Source organism: Heptranchias perlo, chromosome 20, assembly GCF_035084215.1.
Source record: "Heptranchias perlo isolate sHepPer1 chromosome 20, sHepPer1.hap1, whole genome shotgun sequence".
NCBI classification, from domain to species: Eukaryota; Metazoa; Chordata; class Chondrichthyes; order Hexanchiformes; family Hexanchidae; genus Heptranchias; species Heptranchias perlo.
Window position 1 is genome coordinate 8,786,133 of NC_090344.1, and position 17,399 is coordinate 8,803,531.

General features: G+C 46.7%; 4 non-coding genes across 4 annotated transcripts; all 4 read left to right on the forward strand.

Annotated features, from left to right (window-relative positions):
• The first annotated feature begins 1,590 nt into the window (after positions 1-1,590).
• On the forward strand, positions 1,591-1,663 carry trnaq-cug (transfer RNA glutamine (anticodon CUG)). The gene has a single exon. It is a non-coding gene; the product is annotated as a tRNA-Gln (tRNA).
• A 1,018-nt stretch (positions 1,664-2,681) lies between these two features.
• Positions 2,682-2,754, forward strand: trnaf-gaa (transfer RNA phenylalanine (anticodon GAA)). The gene has a single exon. It is a non-coding gene; the product is annotated as a tRNA-Phe (tRNA).
• Positions 2,755-13,617: 10,863 nt separating this feature from the next.
• Positions 13,618-13,690, forward strand: trnaf-gaa (transfer RNA phenylalanine (anticodon GAA)). The gene has a single exon. It is a non-coding gene; the product is annotated as a tRNA-Phe (tRNA).
• A 2,845-nt stretch (positions 13,691-16,535) lies between these two features.
• On the forward strand, positions 16,536-16,608 carry trnak-cuu (transfer RNA lysine (anticodon CUU)). Its single transcript has one exon. It is a non-coding gene; the product is annotated as a tRNA-Lys (tRNA).
• Positions 16,609-17,399: the final 791 nt, after the last annotated feature.

Here is a 17,399-nt window from a genome sequence, read left to right on the forward strand (position 1 = left end):
TTGTATCGGTCAACGTATTAGTGACGAGTTTGGGTTATGCACGGGTCGCGATTATTTCTGAAATCTCACCAAGCACCGGGAAAAAGAAACTTAGAATCAAACTGTCCCTGTAAGTGATGAATTGAAGTGAATATCGCACAAAACAGATCTGGACAATGCGCAGCGCAGCCGCTCGTCAATCGCATGAACTGAACTTTACTCTGGCCCGTGTCACCGCGCTGAAATCGAGTCTTTCTCGGCCACATTTTTTCTTAACATCATAATTACTGGTTTAAGAGTGAAGATTGTCGTCCACTTCACTGTAAGTGCAAGAGACAACTTTGTAGACACCGTGTAGTGTCACAGACCTGCTGGTTTGTCCTGCTCATTTCATCTCATCTCATTTTCCGCAAACCTGAATATTACTGGAACAGAGAATGGCGAATCACAGCTCAAAAATCAATCCTCTCTTCCACGAGCGGACTGAGTCTTTCAACATACAGGTGTTTAATGGCAAGGTGAGTTTAATTTTCAGAAATAATACAGCACAGATTTTCACTCGTGCAATCTGCACACCCTTTATTTTGGAAAAGTGAACTGATTGGAAGAAAGCTGTCACATTGAGCGCGGCAACCCGAAGCTTCAGCTCGATGAATTTGTCCTTGAACATTTGCAAGTTCTGTTTCTGTGACGCAATGGGTTAGCGCGTTTAGTTGCGAACTGAAAAGTTGGTCGTTCGAACCCACTCGAGGACGCTAAAGCAACCTTTTACCTCAACATTCATTGTCTCGCATTTCTTGGGTTCGAATGTCCCGCAAACATTGCCAGCTGAGTGCGTCTGATTTTCCACCATTTATTCTGCGGTTGGATAACAGGCATATGAAAAATATCCAAAAAAACGAGGTTGGCTTGAACGAAGTCGGAATACTTCTTGACAGAGAAGGTTCGAAGGTTGCAAGCGAGCTCATTCACACTGACATGGATATTTCTGCAGTGAGCGACATCAGACTGTTTCCACAATGAATGTCACTCCCTTTATTTTGGAAAAGTGAAATGGTATTCACATTCCGACTGGTTTCAGTTGATTTGTGAGAGATCGTTATAGGATCAATCACCGGTTAAGACGGCCTTTTTCTCTCTCTCTGTTGGCCGATTCCAAAATGAAATTGGAGCTGGACTCATCATGCAAGAAATCAGGAATCACTTTGGCAAACAAAATACGGCCGAAAGCTGGAACTCTCTCATCCTAAAGGATGATGATTGTGGTTCAATTCATAATTTGAAGTCTGATATTGACAGATCGTTTTTCGATTCGGGTACCAAGGAATATGAGGCCAAGACGGAGAAACAGAGATGAATTGCAGATCAACTCATGATCCAATTGAATGGGGCAGCAGGTTCGAGGGGCTGAATGGCATTCCATTGTCCCGATGTTCCGATACTGCTCAGCGCGGGGCTGGACGAAAGGTAAAATACATCAGACCAACTCCAGAATGAAAAAACGGGTGTTCAGAAGAAGATACCCTGAGATTGTGGAACGAACTGAACTCCTGCAGCAAAGCCAACAGTTGTCTCTCTGCAATGATAAGATGGGATGAATTTCAGCAGTCGGCCCGGCTAGCTCAGTCGGTAGAGCATGAGACTCTGAATCTCAGGGTCGTGGGTTCGAACACCACGTTGGGCGATTTATGTTCCACTTTTCACACTCGGTGATAAAAATTTTAAAGTGCAACCTCTTGTCTCCAGATTCGAAACAGGCACAACCCTGAGCTGTGTGAAAGGAAACCGTGAGCGTTGCCAAATATCCACTCCCTGTCGATTGTACCTTCTCGTTCCCTCCACATGGGACACGGACAGGTTATCGGTTCAATTGGATTCACTTTTTGTTGTTATTAAAAATGTTGAAGGTCAGAAAATGTAATATTTAGGAGATGTCAACGCTGGAACAATTAGCCTCTCTGATACCTCCTGATCCCCCCTTACCCCATTTGATTCTCCCTGTGCTCCTTATCATCGCTGATACGCTCTGTCTCTTACCTTCTCCGATACCCTCAGAGAGTCCATGATTCACTTTGAACCTTGTCAGCGCCATTCACCTGCTCTGATACCTATTGATTGCCCCTCACACAGATGCGCCCTGAGCCGCCTTACACTCTCCCGTACTCGGCAGTCCTTCACCTCTCTCAGATCTTAATACACTCTCTGATGCCATCTGACTGCCCGCTCTCCTCTTTGAGCCCCCTTACACTCTCCGATGCCCTCTGATAGTACCTTCCCCTCTCTGAGATGCCCTTGCCACAATGGATCGCCACTAAGAAGCGATTAGACGCCCTGAGGCCTTCTCAGAAGCAATTACCGTCCCTGCTATCAAAGTGCGGTGTAACTTCACAGGTGGATCTACCGGTCTGTGTTAAGGATGAGATCAAGAGTTTGATCGGTCGCTGCTGCTTCCGCCTCTGAGAGCTCTATCGGCGGTCGGTACCAATCTTCCTCCCACAAACTGGGTGTGGATGTATGAGTGCGCTGTTGATTTATAAACTTTGGTAGTTTACGTATGACAACGATGTTTATATATGAACTGTGGGTGCATCTCTACGAGTACGATGTTTATATATGAATTGTGGAATGAACAGGAGGGGCAATTCCTCCTGGGGTTATATTTTCTTCCACGACAATAACACAAAGTAATCGTTGGGTACAGAGCCGAAATAGCTCAGTTGGGAGAGCGTTAGACTGAAGATCTGAAGGTCCTTGGTTCAATCCCGAGTTTCGGCAGTTTTTGTTTGTTTACTTTCTTCTTCCTTGCTTCGATTCTCGGATTTCTTTGCAGTGAAATTTAATTCCCGCCACTGAAGGATTGGGGATTGAATAGAGAGATATCAAGGATGGGAATTATTTATATCGTTTGTATTTGGCTGTTATTTCACAGTTACCTTCTGCCTTTTTCTCTTGGTTTTGTCTCTCTCGGTGCCAGGTGACTATTTGATTTGTCCTAAACTGATCCATTTTCCACACCTCGGGGCGGTCAGACCCGCTCTGTCTGTCTGTTGCTGCTGCTGATCATTAATGGGAACAGGCCGCGAGTTAAACGTTTATTTGCAAATTGGAGAAAGACAAATAAAGCGAAAGACGTGTTTCTCCGGCCCAGGGGCAAAGTTACAATGGATGTAATTCAAAAAACGGTCCCCGTGAATTTGTCTGTGGATTTTCTTTGTAAAGCTTCAATTTTGAAAGTTACAACAACGCGAAATAAATAAAGTAAATTGCAAGAATCGAATCCTTGATCATGATATTAAGGTATACTCTTTGCAAACGAGTTCACCGGCCGTACCAACGGCACATTAGGCTGTTTAATTAATTTTTGTGCCTGCAGCGATTTCTGTACTTGGACCCCTAAATCTCTCTGCTCCTCCACAGCACCGAGTTTCTCACCATTTAGAAAATACTCTGATTTATCTTTCTTAGATTTAAAGTGTATGACCTCGGTCTCCCCCACATTGAACTCAGTTCTGTCCACACACTTAATCTATCAATTCACAGTTTTCAATTTCCTGCTACCATCTGCGTTTCTTAATGCGTCACCAGAAGGCTGCGTGTTCAAAACACGGGGTAACCGTTGCCTTTAGAGCTGATAGGATTCTGTATCGTTCCGGAATGAATGTTTCATCTGCTTTTTCTCAATAAACAGAACCTTGCTCTCAATTCTGTTTCTCTGGATCTCAAATTTGAGCAAATCGTTTCATTTTGCCCTCGACTTTTGATCTTGTGCTGCGGATGAAACTTTTGCAAAGAGGGAGAAGAAGTCCCCAAATCGCCCCACGTGTATCTCAAACGCTTTGGGAAGAAGTTCTGTGTAAACAATCAGGAATTTAAAGGCACCTCAATGACCTGCACTTTCAATGAATGACTTTTTTTCGCCGTTGGAATCGACGAGAAATCGCTGTCGGCTTTCATCTCACTGAAGTGCAGAGTGTGGCCGCCTTGTATCGGTCAATGTGTTAGTGACGAGTTTGGGTTAAGCACGGGTCGCGTTTATTTCTGAAATCTCACCAAGCACCGGGAAAAAGAAACTTAGAATCAAACTGTCCCTGTAAGTGATGAATTGAAGGGAATATCGCTCCAAACAGATCTGGACAATGTGCAGCGCAGCCGCACAGGAGTTCCAAATCCACCCTCTCGACACTCGGCAATCGCATGAACTGAACTTTACTCTGGCCCGTGTCACCGCGCTGAAATCGAGTCTTTCACGGCCACATTTTTTCTTAACATAATAATTACTGGTTTAAGAGTGAAAATTGTCGTCCACTTCACTGTAAGTGCAAGAGACAACTTTGTAGACACCGTGTAGTGTCACAGCCTTGCTGGTTTGTCCTGCTCATTTCATCTCATCTCATTTTCCGCAAACCTGAATATTACTGGAACAGAGAATGGCGAATCACAGCTCAAAAATCAATCCTCTCTTCCACGAGCGGACTGAGTCTTTCAACATACAGGTGTTTAATGGCAAGGTGAGTTTAATTTTCAGAAATAATACAGCACAGATTTTGACTCGTGCAAGCTGCACACATTTTATTTTGGAAAAGTAAACTGATTGGAAGAAAGCTGTTACATTGAGTGCGGCAACCTGAAGCGTCAGCTCGATGAATTAGTCCTTGAACATTTGCAAGTTCTGTTTCTGTGGCGCAATTGGTTAGCGCGTTTCGCTGCGAACTGAAAAGTTGGTCGTTAGAGGACACGAAGGCAACCTTTTACCTTAACATTCATTGACTCGCAAATTCTTGGGTTCGAATGTGTGTCTTGTCTGCCAGAAAATGTACCGCAAGCATCGCCAGCTGAGTGCGTCTGATTTTCCACCATTTATTCTGCGGTTGGATAACAGGCATATGAAAAATATCCAAAAAAACGAGGTTGGCTTGAACGAAGTCGGAATACTTCTTGACAGAGAAGGTTCGAAGGTTGCAAGCGAGCTCCTTCACACTGACATGGATATTTCTGCAGTGAGCGACATCAGACTGTTTCCACAATGAATGTCACTCCCTGTATTTTGGAAATGTGAAATGGTATTCACATTCCGACTGGTTTCAGTTGATTTGTGAGAGATCGCTAAAGGATCAATCTCCGGTGAAGACGGCCTTTTTCTCTCTCTCTGTTGGCCGAATCCAAAATGAAATTGGAGCTGGACGAATCATGCAAGAAATCAGGAATCACTTTAGCAAACAAAATACGGCCGAAAGCTGGAACTCTCTCATCCCAAAGGATGTGGATTGTGGTTCAATTCATAATTTGAAGTCCGATATTGACAGATCGTTTTTCGATTCGGGTACCAATGAATATGAGTCCAAGACGGAGAAACAGAGATGAATTTCAGATCAACTCATGATCCAATTGAATGGGGCAGCAGGTTCGAGGGGCTGAATGGCCTTCTCTTGTCCCGATGTTCCGATACTGCTCAGCGCGGAGCTGGACGAATGGTAAAAGACATCAGACTAACCCCAGAATGAAAAAACTGGTGTTCAGAAGTCGATACCCTGAGATTGTGGAACGAACTGAATTCCAGCAGCAAAGCCAACAGTTGTCTCTCTGCAATGATAAGATGGGAAGAATTTCAGCAGTCGGCCCGGCTAGCTCAGTCGGTAGCGCATGTGACTCTTAATCTCAGGGTCGTGGGTTCCACTTCTCACACTCGGTGATAAATTTTTTAAAGTGCAACCTCTTGTCTCCAAATTCGAAACAGGCACAACACTGAGCTGTGTGAAAGGAAACCGTGAGCGTTGCCAAATATCCACTCCCTATCGATTCTACCTTCTCGTTCCCTCCACATGGGACACGGACAGGTTATCGGTTCAATTGGATTCACTTTTTGTTGTTATTAAAAATGTTGAAGGTCAGAAAATGTAATATTTAGGAGATGCCAACGCTGGAACAATTCGCCTCTCTGATACCTCCTGATCCCCCCTTACACAATTTGATTCTCCCTGTGCTCCTTATCATCGCTGATACGCTCTGTCTCTTACCTTCTCCGATACCCTCAGAGAGTCCATGACTCACTTTGAACCTTGTCAGCGCCATTCACCTGCTCTGATACCTATTGATTGCCCCTTACACAGATGCGCCCTGAGCCGCCTTACACTCTCCCATACTCGGCAGTCCTTCCCCTCTCTCAGATCTTAATACACTCTCTGATGCCATCTGACTTCCCGCTCTCCTCTTTGAGCCCCCTTACACTCTCTGATGCCCTCTGATAGTACCTTCCCCTCTCTGAGATGCCCTTGCCACAATGGATCGCCACTAAGAAGCGATTAGACGCCCTGAGGCCTTCTCAGAAGCAATTACCGTCCCTGCTATCAAAGTGTCAAAGTGCGGTGTAACTTCACAGGTGGATCTACCGGTCTGTGTTAAGGATGAGATCAAGAGTTTGATCGGTCGCTGCTGCTTCCGCCTCTGAGAGCTCTATCGGCGGTCGGTACCGATCTTCCTCCCACAAACTGGGTGTGGATGTATGAGTGCGCTGTTGATTTATAAACTTTGGTAGTTTACGTATGAAAACGATGTTTATATATGAACTGTGGGTGTATCTCTATGAGTACGATGTTTATATATGAATTGTGGAATGAACAGGAGGGGCAATTCCTCCTGACGGTGTGCGGATATTACACAGTGTGCTGAGAGTTCGGTACGTGTGGGAGTTAGGTGAAGTGGGGGAAGGAGGTGCTGCTTTGCCTTGCTTTTCTTGCAGAGCGGTAGTGGACCTGAGAGCGGTGAGCGGCGGGAGAGAGCGAGACCAGAGCGGGGATATAAACAGCGCGGAGAGAGCGAGACCAGAGCGGGGATATAAACAGCGCGGAGAGAGTGAGACCAGAGCGGAGATATAAACAGCGCGGAGAGAGTGAGACCAGAGCGGAGATATAAACAGTGCGGAGAGAGTGAGACCAGAGCGGGGATATAAACAGCGCGGAGAGAGTGAGACCAGAGCGGAGATATAAACAGCGCGGAGAGAGTGAGACCAGAGCGGGGATATAAACAGCGCGGAGAGAGTGAGACCAGAGCGGGGATATAAACAGCGCGGAGAGAGTGAGACCAGAGCGGAGATATAAACAGCGCGGAGAGAGCGAGACCAGAGCGGGGATATAAACAGCGCGGAGAGAGTGAGACCAGAGCGGGGATATAAACAGCGCGGAGAGAGTGAGACCAGAGCGGAGATATAAACAGCGCGGAGAGAGCGAGACCAGAGCGGAGATATAAACAGCGCGGAGAGAGCGAGACCAGAGCGGGGATATAAACAGCGCGGAGAGAGCGAGACCAGAGCGGGGATATAAACAGCGCGGAGAGAGTGAGACCAGAGCGGAGATATAAACAGCGCGGAGAGAGCGAGACCAGAGCGGGGATATAAACAGCGCGGAGAGAGTGAGACCAGAGCGGGGATATAAACAGCGCGGAGAGAGTGAGACCAGAGCGGGGATATAAACAGTGCGGAGAGAGCGAGACCAGAGCGGGGATATAAACAGCGCGGAGAGAGTGAGACCAGAGCGGAGATATACACAGCGCGGAGAGAGCGAGACCAGAGCGGGGATATAAACAGCGCGGAGAGAGCGAGACCAGAGCGGGGATATAAACAGCGCGGAGAGAGCGAGACCAGAGCGGGGATATAAACAGCGCGGAGAGAGCGAGACCAGAGCGGGGATATAAACAGCGCGGAGAGAGCGAGACCAGAGCGGGGATATAAACAGCGCGGAGAGAGCGAGACCAGAGCGGAGATATAAACAGTGCGGAGAGAGTGAGACCAGAGCGGGGATATAAACAGCGCGGAGAGAGCGAGACCAGAGCGGGGATATAAACAGCGCGGAGAGAGTGAGACCAGAGCGGGGATATAAACAGTGCGGAGAGAGTGAGACCAGAGCGGGGATATAAACAGCGCGGAGAGAGCGAGACCAGAGCGGGGATATAAACAGCGTGGAGAGAGCGAGACCAGAGCGGAGATATAAACAGTGCGGAGAGAGTGAGACCAGAGCGGGGATATAAACAGCGCGGAGAGAGCGAGACCAGAGCGGGGATATAAACAGCGCGGAGAGAGTGAGACCAGAGCGGGGATATAAACAGCGCGGAGAGAGCGAGACCAGAGCGGGGATATAAACAGCGCGGAGAGAGTGAGACCAGAGCGGGGATATAAACAGCGCGGAGAGAGTGAGACCAGAGCGGGGATATAAACAGTGCGGAGAGAGTGAGACCAGAGCGGGGATATAAACAGCGCGGAGAGAGCGAGACCAGAGCGGGGATATAAACAGCGCGGAGAGAGCGAGACCAGAGCGGAGATATAAACAGTGCGGAGAGAGTGAGACCAGAGCGGGGATATAAACAGCGCGGAGAGAGCGAGACCAGAGCGGGGATATAAACAGCGCGGAGAGAGTGAGACCAGAGCGGGGATATAAACAGCGCGGAGAGAGCGAGACCAGAGCGGGGATATAAACAGCGCGGAGAGAGCGAGACCAGAGCGGGGATATAAACAGCGCGGAGAGAGCGAGACCAGAGCGGGGATATAAACAGCGCGGAGAGAGCGAGACCAGAGCGGGGATATAAACAGCGCGGAGAGAGCGAGACCAGAGCGGGGATATAAACAGTGCGGAGAGAGTGAGACCAGAGCGGGGATATAAACAGCGCGGAGAGAGCGAGACCAGAGCGGGGATATAAACAGTGCGGAGAGAGCGAGACCAGAGCGGGGATATAAACAGTGCGGAGAGAGCGAGACCAGAGCGGGGATATAAACAGCGCGGAGAGAGTGAGACCAGAGCGGGGATATAAACAGCGCGGAGAGAGCGAGACCAGAGCGGGGATATAAACAGTGCGGAGAGAGCGAGACCAGAGCGGGGATATAAACAGTGCGGAGAGAGCGAGACCAGAGCGGGGATATAAACAGCGCGGAGAGAGCGAGACCAGAGCGGGGAGAGACACAGTGCGGAGAGAGCGAGACCAGAGCGGGGATATAAACAGTGCGGAGAGAGCGAGACCAGAGCGGGGATATAAACAGTGCGGAGAGAGCGAGACCAGAGCGGGGATATAAACAGCGCGGAGAGAGCGAGACCAGAGCGGGGAGAGACACAGTGCGGAGAGAGCGAGACCAGAGCGGGGATATAAACAGCGCGGAGAGAGCGAGACCAGAGCGGGGAGAGACACAGTGCGGAGAGAGTGAGACCAGAGCGGGGATATAAACAGCGCGGAGAGAGTGAGACCAGAGCTTACTCTGAGAGCGAGACTCTGAGACCAGCGGCAGTTCGGGGTGACGTCACCAGTCAGAAAGTGACGCGGCACAGGGGAGGCAGCTGATTGGTGAGTAGGTTCAGGTGAGTATTTCTACCATTTTACTGCAAGTAAAGTAATAAGAAAGGGAAGATCTGCAGGTTTTATAGCAGATAGTGTTTTTTTTTAGTGAACCTAGGTCCCTAGTATAGTTAACATTTTCTAATTTCAACGTAATTTAAAAGGGGTAACTAAGCTTAGGCAAGTCATGGCAGCAGACCTCGCACCCGTGATATGCTCCTCCTGCAAGATGTGGGAAGTCATGGACACGACCAGTGTCCCTGCCGACCATGTGTGCGGGAAGTGTGTCCACCTGCAGCTACTGACCGATCGTATCTCGGAGCTGGAGCTGCGGGTGGACTCACTGTGGAGCATCCGCGATGCAGAGAAACTCGTGGATAGCACGTTTAGCGAGTTGGTCACACCGCAGGTAAAGGGTATACAGGCAGGAAGTGAATGGGTGACCACCAGGAAGAGTAAGAGATGCAGGCAGGTAGTGCAGGGGTCCCCTGTGTCCATCCCCCTCTCAAACAGATATGTCACTTTGTATGCTGTTGGGGGGGATGACTTATCAGGGGAAGGCAGCAGCAGCCAACTTCCTGGCACCACGGGTAGCTCTGCTGCACAGGCTGGGAGGAAAAAGAGTGGCAGAGCTATAGTGATAGGGGACTCAATTGTAAGGGGAATAGACAGGCGTTTCTGCGGCCGCAACCGAGACTCCAGGATGGTGTGTTGCCTCCCTGGTGCAAGGATCAAGGATGTCTCGGAGCGGCTACAGAACATTTTGGAGGGGGAGGGCGAACAGCCAGCTGTCGTGGTGCACATAGGCACCAACGATATAGGTAAAAAAGGGGATGAGGTCCTAAAAGCAGAATATAGGGAGTTAGGAGGTAAATTAAAAAATAGGACCTCAAAGGTAGTAATCTCAGGATTGCTGCCAGTGCCACGTGCTCGTCAGAGTAGAAATAGGAGGATATTTCAAATGAATACGTGGCTAGAGGAATGGTGCAAGGGGGAGGGATTCAAATTCCTGGGACACTGGAAACGGTTCTGGGGGAGGTGGGACCAGTACAAACCGGACGGTCTGCACCTGGGCAGGGCCGGGACCGCTGTCCTAGGAGGAGTGTTTGCGAGTGCTGTTGGGGAGGGTTTAAACTAAAGTGGCAGGGGGTTGGGAACCTGAGCAGGGAGAGAGAGGAAAGCGTAACAGGAAGGGACAGAAGGTATGGAGTAATAGGTAAAGTGTTAAAAAAGGAAAAAGCAGGAACTAAGCGTCACAAAACAGATTTGAAAGTTCTTTATCTGAATGCACGTAGCATTCGTAATAAAATGGACGAGTTAACGGCACAAATAACTACGTATGGGTATGATCTTGTGGCCATTACAGAAACATGGCTGCAGGGTGACAACGACTGGGAATTAAATATGCCAGGGTATTTAACAATCAGGAAGGACAGGCAGGAAGGAAGGGGAGGTGGGGTGGCTATGTTAATAAAGGAAGGAATCACTGTAATACAGAGAAATGATATTGGGACAAAGCATCAAGATAATGAAACAGTTTGGGTGGAGATAAGGAATAATAAGGGAAAAAAAACATTAGTGGGCGTAGTATATAGGCCTCCTAATAGTTGCAACTCTGCTGGAAGAAGTATTAATCAGGAGATAGTCGGGGCATGTAATAAGGGAACAGCCATAATTATGGGGGATTTTAATTATCATATTAACTGGACAAATCAAATTGGGCAGAGCAGCCTTGAGGACGAGTTCATTGAGTGCATCAGGGATGGATTTCTTGAGCAGTATGTAACTGATCCTACAAGGGGGCAGGCAACCTTGGACCTGGTCCTGTGTAATGAGTCAGGATTAATTAATAATGTCCTAGTTAAGGATCCCCTTGGAACGAGCGACCACAACATGGTTGAATTCCATATCCAATTCGAGGGTGAGAAGGTTGATTCTCAAACAAGCGTACTGAGCTTGAATAAAGGAGACTATGATGGTATGAGAGCGGAATTGATTAAAGTGGACTGGGAAAATAGATTAAAGGGTAAGACGGTACATGAGCAGTGGTGTTCATTTAGGGAGTTATTTTACAACTTTCAAAATAAATATATTCCACTGAGGAAAAAAGGGTGTAAAAGAAATGACAGCCACCCGTGGCTAAGTAAAGAAATCAAGGATAGTATCCGACTAAAAACAAGGACATATAAGGTAGCCAAACTTAGTGGGAAGATAGAAGATTGGGAATTCTTCAAAAGACAGCAAAAAGTAACTAAAGGATTGATTAAGAAAGGGAAGTTAGATTATGAAAAGAAATTAGCAAAAAATATAAAAACAGATAGCAAGAGTTTCTATAGTTATATAAAAAGAAAAAGGGTGGCTAAGGCAAACATAGGTCCCTTAGAGGATGAGACCGGGAAATTAATGGTGGGAAACATGGAGATGGCAAAAATGCTGAACAAATATTTTGTTTCAGTCTTTACAGTAGAGGACACTAAGAATATCCCAACACTGGACAAACAGGGGACTCTCGGGGGGGAGGAGCTAAATACGATTAAAATCACTCAAGAGATGGTACTCAGTAAAATAATGGGACTCAAGGCGGATAAATCCCCTGGACCTGATGGCTTCCATCCTAGGGTCTTGAGGGAAGTGGCAGTAGGGATTGTGGATGCTTTGTGATAGTTTTCCAAAATTCCCTGGACTCAGGAGAGGTCCCGGCAGATTGGAAAACTGCTAATGTAACACCGTTATTTAAAAAGGGTAGTCGGCAGAAGGCTGGAAATTATAGGCTAGTTAGCTTAACATCTGTGGTGGGTAAAATTTTGGAGTCTATTATTAAGGAGACAGTAACGGGACATTTAGATAAGCATAATTTAATAGGACAAAGTCAGCATGGCTTTATGAAGGGGAAGTCATGTCTGACAAATTTGCTTGAGTTCTTCGAGGATATAACGTATAGGGTGGATAAAGGGGAACCAGTGGACGTAGTGTATTTAGACTTCCAGAAGGCATTCGACAAGGTGCCACATAAAAGATTATTACTTAAGATAAAAAATCACGGGATTGGGGGTAATATTCTGGCATGGGTGGAGGATTGGTTATCAAACAGGAAGCAGAGAGTTGGGATAAATGGTTCATTTTCGGACTGGCAACCAGTAACCAGTGGTGTTCCACAGGGGTCGGTGCTGGGTCCCCAACTCTTTACAATCTATATTAACGATTTGGAGGAGGGGACCGAGTGCAACATATCAAAATTTGCAGATGATACAAAGATGGGAGGGAAAGTAGAGAGTGAGGAGGACATAAAAAACCTGCAAGGGGATATAGACAGGCTGGGTGAGTGGGCGGAGATTTGGCAGATGCAATATAATATTGGAAAATGTGAGGTTATGCACTTTGGCAGGAAAAATCAGAGAGCAAGTTATTTTCTTAATGGCGAGAGACTGGAAAGTACTGCAGTACAAAGGGATCTGGGGGTCCTAGTGCAAGAAAATCAAAAAGTTGGTATGCAGGTGCAGCAGGTGATCAAGAAAGCCAACGGAATGTTGGCTTTTATTGCTCGGGGGATAGAATATAAAAACAAGGAGGTATTGCTGCAGTTATATAAGGTATTGGTGAGACCGCACCTGGAATACTGCATACAGTTTTGGTCTCCATACTTAAGAAAAGACATACTTGCTCTCGAGGCAGTACAAAGAAGGTTCACTCGGTTAATCCCGGGGATGAGGGGGCGGACATATGAGGAGAGGTTGAGTAGATTGGGACTCTACTCATTGGAGTTCAGAAGAATGAGAGGCGATCTTATTGAAACATATAAGATTGTGAAGGGTCTTGATCGGGTGGATGCAGTAAGGATGTTCCCAAAGATGGGTGAAACTAGAACTAGGGGGCATAATCTTAGAATAAGGGGCTGCTCTTTCAAAACTGAGATGAGGAGAAACTTCTTCACTCAGAGGGTGGTAGGTCTGTGGAATTTGCTGCCCCAGGAAGCTGTGGAAGCTACATCATTAGATAAATTTAAAACAGAAATAGACAGTTTCCTAGAAGGAAAGGGAATTAGGGGTTATGGGGAGCGGGCAGGAAATTGGACATGAAGCTGAGTTCGGATCGGTCAATGCCCTGTGGGTGGCGGAGAGGGCCCAGGGGCTATGTGGCCGGGTCCTGCTCCGACTTCTTGTGTTCTTTAGATTTGTGGTTGGGATCAGATCAGCCATGATCTTATTGAATGGCGGAGCAGGCTCGAGGGGCCGATTGGCCGACTCCTGCTCCAATTTCTGATGTTCTTATGTTCTTATGTTATATTTTCTTCAACGACAATAACACAAAGTAATTGTTGGGTACAGAGCCGAAATAGCTCAGTTGGGAGAGCGTTAGACTGAAGATCTGAAGGTCCTTGGTTCAATCCCGAGTTTCGGCAGTGTTTGTTTACTTTCTTCTTCCTTGCTTCGATTCTCGGATTTATTTGCAGTGAAATTTAATTCCCGCCACTGAAGGATTGGGGATTGAATGGAGAGACATCAAGGATGGGAATTATTTATATCGTTTGTATTTGGCTGTTATTTCACTGTTACCTTCTGCCTTTTTCTCTTGGTTTTGTCTCTCTCGGTGCGAGGTGACTATTTGATTTGTCCGAAACTGATCCATTTTCCACATCTCGCGGCGGTCAGACCCGCTCTGTCTGTCTGTTGCTGCTGATGATCATTAATGGGAACAGGCCGCGAGTTAAACGTTTATCTGCAAATTGGAGAAAGACAAATCAAAAGAAAGACGTGTTTATCCTGCCCAGGGGCAAAGTTGCAACGGATGTAATTCAAAAACGGTCCCCGTGAATTTTTCTGTGGATTTTCTTTTTGAAGCTTCGATTTCAAAAGTTACAAAAACGCGAAATAAATAAAGTAAATTACAAGAATCGAGTCCGTGATCATTATGTTACAGTATACTCTTTGCAAACGAGTTAACCGGCCGTACCAACGGCACATTAGGCTGTTTAATTAATTTTTGTACCTGCAGCGATTTCTGTACTTTGACCCCTAAATCTCTCTGCTCCTCCACAGCACCGAGTTTCTCACCATTTAGAAAATACTCTGATTTATCTTTCTTAGATTTAAAGTGTATGACCTCGGTCTCCCCCACATTGAACACTATTTGCCACAGTTTTGTCCACACACTTAATCTATCAATTCCCACTTTTCAATTTCCTGCTACCATCTGCATTACTTCCTGTGTCACCAGAAGGCTGCGTGTTCAAAACACGGGTTAACCGTTGCCTTTAGAGCTGAGAGGATTCTGCATCGTTCCGGAATGAATGTTTCATCTGCTTTTTCTCAATAAACAGAACCTTGCTCTAAATTCTGGTTCTCTGGATCTCAAATTTCAGCAAATCGTTTCATTTTGCCCTCGATTTTTGATCTTGTGCTGCGGATGAAACTTTTGCAAAGAGGGAGAAGAAGTCCCCAAATCGCCCCACGTGTATCTCAAACGCTTTGGGAAGAAGTTCTGTGTAAACAATCAGGAATTTAAAGGCACCTCAATGACCTGCACTTTCATTGAATGACTTTTTTTCGCTGTTGGAATCGACGAGAAATCGCTGTCGGCTTTCATCTCACTGAAGTGCAGAGTGTGGCCGCCTTGTATCGGTCAATGTGTTAGTGACGAGTTTGGGTTAAGCACGGGTCGCGTTTATTTCTGAAATCTCACCAAGCACCGGGAAAAAGAAACTTAGAATCAAACTGTCCCTGTAAGTGATGAATTGAAGGGAATATCGCTCCAAACAGATCTGGACAATGTGCAGCGCAGCCGGACAGGAGTTACAAATCCACCCTCTCGCCACTCGGCGATCGCATGAACTGAACTTTACTCTGGCCCGTGTCACCGCGCTGAAATCGAGTCTTTCACGGCCACATTTTTTCTTAACATAATAATTCATGGTTTAAGAGTGAAAATTGTCGTCCACTTCACTGTAAGTGCAAGAGACAACTTTGTAGACACCGTGTAGTGTCACAGACCTGCTGGTTTGTCCTGCTCATTTCATCTCATCTCATTTTCCGCAAACCTGAATATTACTGGAACAGAGAATGGCGAATCACAGCTCAAAAATCAATCCTCTCTTCCACGAGCGGACTGAGTCTTTCAACATACTGGTGTTTAATGGCAAGGTGAGTTTAATTTTTAGAAATAATACAGCACAGATGTTGACTCGTGCAAGCTGCACACATTTTATTTTGGAAAAGTAAACTGATTGGAAGAAAGCTGTTACATTGAGTGCGGCAACCTGAAGCTTCAGCTCGATGAATTAGTCCTTGAACATTTGCAAGTTCTGTTTCTGTGGCGCAATTGGTTAGCGCGTTTCGCTGCGAACTGAAAAGTTGGTCGTTAGAGGACACGAAGGCAACCTTTTACCTTAACATTCATTGTCTCGCAAATTCTTGGGTTCGAATGTGTGTCTTGTCTGCCAGAAAATGTACCGCAAGCATTGCGAGCTGAGTGCGTCTGATTTTCCACCATTTATTCTGCGGTTGGATAACAGGCATATGAAAAATATCCAAAAAAACGAGGTTGGCTTGAACGAAGTCGGAATACTTCTTGACAGAGAAGGTTCGAAGGTTGCAAGCGAGCTCCTTCACACTGACATGGATATTTCTGCAGTGAGCGACATCAGACTGTTTCCACAATGAATGTCACTCCCTTTATTTTGGAAAAGTGAAACGGTAATCACATTCCGACTGGTTTCAGTTGATTTGTGAGAGATCGCTAAAGGATCAATCTCCGGTGAAGACGGCCTTTTTCTCTCTCTCTGTTGGCCGAATCCAAAATGAAATTGGAGCTGGACTAATCATGCAAGAAATCAGGAATCACGTTAGCAAACAAAATACGGCCGAAAGCTGGAACTCTCTCATCCCAAAGGATGTGGATTGTGGTTCAATTCATAATTTGAAGTCTGATATTGACAGATCGTTTTTCGATTCGGGTACCAAGGAATATGAGTCCAAGACGGAGAAACAGAGATGAATTGCAGATCAACTCATGATCCAATTGAATGGGGCAGCAGGTTCGAGGGGCTGAATGGCCTTCTCTTGTCCCGATGTTCCGATACTGCTCAGCGCGGAGCTGGACGAATGGTAAAAGACATCAGACTAACTCCAGAATGAAAAAACGGGTGTTCAGAAGTAGATACCCTGAGATTGTGGAACGAACTGAACTCCTGCAGCAAAGCCAACAGCTGTCTCTCTGCAATAATAAGATGGGAAGAATTTCAGCAGTCGGCTTGGCGAGCTCAGTCGGTGGAGCATGAGACTCTTAATCTCAGGGTCGTGGGTTCGAGCCCCACGTTGGGCGATTTGTGTTCTACTTTTCACACTGGGTGATAAAATTTTTAAAGTGCAACCTCTTGTCTCCAGATTCGAAACAGGCACAACCCTGAGTTGTGTGAAAGGAAACCGTGAGCGTTGCCAAATATCCACTCCCTCCCGATTCTACCTTCTCGTTCCCTCCACATCGGACACGGACAGGGTATCGATTCAATTGGATTCACTTTTTGTTGTTATTAAAAATGTTGAAGGTCAGAAAATGTAATATTTAGGAGATGCCAACGCTGGAACAATTCGCCTCTCTGATACCTCCTGATCCGCCCTTACCCTATTTGATTCTCCCTGTGCTCCTTATCATCGCTGATCCGCTCTGTCTCTTCCCTTCTCCGATACCCTCAGAGAGTCCATGATCCACTTTGAACCTTGTCAGCGCCATTCACCTGCTCTGATACCTATTGATTGCCCCTTGCACAGATGCGCCCTGAGCCGCCTTACACTCTCCCATACTCGGCAGTCCTTCCCCTCTCTCAGATCTTAATACACTCTCTGATGCCATCTGACTTCCCGCTCTCCTCTTTGAGCCCCCTTACAATCTCTGATGCCCTCTGATAGTACCTTCCCCTCTCTGAGATGCCCTTGCCACAATGGATCGCCACAAAGAAGCGATTAGACGCCCTGAGGCCTTCTCAGAAGCAATTACCGTCCCTGCTATCAAAGTGCGGTGTAACTTCACAGGTGGATCGACCGGTCTGTTAAGGATGAGATCAAGAGTTTGATCGGTCGCTGCTGCTTCCGCCTCTGAGAGCTCTATCGGCGGTC